Source organism: Schistocerca serialis, chromosome 4 (assembly GCF_023864345.2).
Source record: "Schistocerca serialis cubense isolate TAMUIC-IGC-003099 chromosome 4, iqSchSeri2.2, whole genome shotgun sequence".
Taxonomy (NCBI): Eukaryota; Metazoa; Arthropoda; class Insecta; order Orthoptera; family Acrididae; genus Schistocerca; species Schistocerca serialis.
Genome location: NC_064641.1, coordinates 60,931,711 through 60,934,854, shown reverse-complemented (window position 1 = coordinate 60,934,854; position 3,144 = coordinate 60,931,711). Strand labels below are relative to the sequence as shown.

The 3,144-nt window shown below is 41.4% G+C and overlaps 1 long non-coding RNA gene across 1 annotated transcript; it reads right to left on the bottom strand.

The window, feature by feature from the left end:
• Nucleotides 1-695: 695 nt before the first annotated feature.
• On the bottom strand, nt 696-2,941 carry LOC126473988 (uncharacterized). The gene is made up of 2 exons (XR_007586548.1): nt 2,903-2,941; nt 696-1,002 (listed from the first exon to the last, which is right to left on the bottom strand). It is a non-coding gene; the product is annotated as an uncharacterized LOC126473988 (long non-coding RNA).
• Nucleotides 2,942-3,144: the final 203 nt, after the last annotated feature.

Below are 3,144 nucleotides of genomic sequence, written 5' to 3'. Positions count from 1 at the left end.
TGAAGAATTTATGTGTCTTAGAATCTGATTGATCACCACATTGCTAGAAAAAGCTAAATGAATTGAAGGACACACAAAGGGAATTTAAAAATTTTATTGCTGTGTCTGTAGATATACTGGAGTGAAAATTTTTAACACTAGCAGAAACAAGTTTCTTTTCTCATAGAACCAAAGGATTATTACACAGGTAAGTTATTTTAAATACAGAATCATTGTTTCAGTGTGCTCTGTATTATCAGTGGGAAATTTAATTTTAGAAATAACTGAGCCGGCTGGTGTGGCCTTGCGGTTCTAGGCGCTTCAGTCTGGAACCGCGTGACCACTACGGTCGCAAGTTCGACTCCTGCCTTGGGTATGGATGTGTGTGATGTCATTAGGTTAGTTAGGTTTAAGTAGTTCTAAGTTCTAGGGGACTGATGACCACAGATATTAAGTCCCATAGTGCTCAGAGCCATTTAGAAATAACTGAATGAGTAGGATGTCAGCAGAATCTTCCGTCGGTTCTTGGTAGAACAATATTATAATAAATGAAAAGCACCACAATTTCTGAAGATGGCCTTGTAAGCCAAAAACTGGTTAACACAATAAAAGTAATATTGTATAAAAAAATCAAACTCGTGCTTTTAATTTATTAGAATGAGTAGGAACTGGATTGGGAAATTGATGTGTTAATTCCTCTTAAAGAAAAGCACACATTGTGATAGAAGAAGTGAAATTTATTGAGTGACTGAGAACATTAAGAATACAACAGACAGAGAGAAAATGGCCAGGAGATGTTTGCTTTCATTTCAGTGCCAAGTCGATAAATCCATTATTAACAGCTCGAGGTGATTCAGTCCAAACTTATCCATAGACATAGGGGTAGTAGTAGTACTGCTCGCTGCCACGGAGAGTCTCTCTGGGCTCAGCAGCCACTGGAATAGGGCCAGGGCGCGGGAAGGGCACTGGGCCAGGCACCGCCAGAGCGGCACACACCACAGCCAGCACCACGAACAGGAGCACCTGCAGGGAGACAATATCTCTGGTCAGAGAGTGTATGTAGCAGTACTGCTCGCTAACACAATGTCGCTGGGAAGTCAGCGGCATCCTGTACACACAGTTACACATACACACACATACACATACGCACACACACACACACACACACACACACACACACACACACACACACACACACACACACACACACACACACACACACACACGAGCACGCATGCTCACACACACAAAACCACCGGAACAAAAAGGGTTTCTGCGATTAGAGACGAGAACTGTCCATAGGGTATTATAGTAACAGAGTCTCAGCAGAGGATTATGACCTCAGCACAATATTACAATAGTTTATTTTATGACCCCCATATAACATAACTTCTTTATCTTTGGCCATGCTAAGAGTATGGAATTATTTTTTTATTTTGCCGATAAATATAGCAGAAAAAATTGACTAAATATTAAATTAAAACAGTGAATCACGTTTGTTACTACATGAGGTAGATGCCTGAGGCCGAACACGCCGTCATACATGCGAAAGTCTGCTCTAAACATGCGCCACGGTACGGACGCTGACTGGTGGAGGGATATTATGCTACGTACTTGCACCATTACTCCTTGACTGTATCATAATTTATCCCCATGTAAATACTTAAGACATGAGTCTCCTCTCACATACTCTCTCGACTCACATTTTATGGTAAAGTAACGAATGTAACTTTCTTTTCCAAAAACATGTTCGGGACTCCAAACAGTTGGCAGGCTAGATATTTAGGTGAATGTCCTTTCTATTTTTATACAACAGTTTCAAGATTTTTGCAAAAGATTTCTATGCGGAGTGGTCTTCTTCACCTAAGTGGGGTGGCAAGTGGTAGGTGCTTGCGTATCTACAAGATAGAAGCTTTTGTATGATAATGGACAGGGGGCCAGGAACTAGCTAATGGGTTAAAGTGACGAATCCAGTTTTCTGGATTGCCTCTAAGCATTTGGCGACCTACAGATTTCGGTAGCTTAGGTAGCTATCTTGTTCACGTATACACTCGTAGTACAGCTGGCCCTACGTGTACTTTATTTAATACTTTTTTTCCGAGAATGATTACGTTGCCTGTTATTTTGGTTTTTGACATCAATGAAATCCAACAAGGCGCAAATGACTTGGGTCTACACTTTCTACACAAAAAAGTTAAGACCTGCTTTCAGAATGAATTGTTCACTCAGATGCAGAGTGTGCCATTTGGAATTTAATATATTGTTTCAAAGTTTGTTTGATATGGGCTATAAGGAGCTAACGGAGATACATTGTTGGTAATTTATAATTCGTTCCACGTATCAATGGCATGCAGCAAAGCCTCAGTTATGAATTATGGGAATATTCGTAACTCGCCCACTTGATAAAACGAGAAATCTTTTAGATATTCCTGTATTTCAGTGCCTGTGTTGTTAAGAACAATACAACGTTCTTTCGGAAATGCTTGCTTGTCCGAAGGAACAGGCAAAGCGGCGACTACAGCAGTTGTGAAACACAAGAAAAACATTCGCAGCTGAGAATGTGAACAACCATCAGCTGTGTAGGGGAATTATGACAATGAAAATTTGTGCTGAACTGGGACTTTACCACTTCACACGTACGGCCAACTTGACCGCTCTGAATATCCATGTTCATGCATTTTAGATATTATTTAGGGCGGCGACATTAATATGTTGAAGCGTCCACTGGCCGAACTTGTAGTACATGCTTTTAATGCCTACTGGTGGTACAACAGTCAATTATTCCAGCTAGAACTTTAAAAGCTAGTTTGTCTATGAAAGATACATAGGTCGAGACCAACACATTATTATTCAAAACCTTGACATATCCTACAACACTTTCATTGAAATATATATCCCAGAAGACATATTAAGAAATACTTACGATAGCCTTCATGTTGTTGCCTTCTGTTGTCGTCGCCGCCAACTGATGCCCTCAGAACAGTGCTCTGCGAATTTATACCCGCGGGGTGGTCACCAGGAGAGGTTACCTGCATTGCCCCAGGCAAAGGCGTGGTGGGTCGTCTCTATGACGTTACACTAGCCAGCACCCAGGAGTCGCCCCACAAGGAACCTAGTCACGAAGGTCGCCGAGGTCAGTGAGTCACGACTTGCAGTTCTACGGAA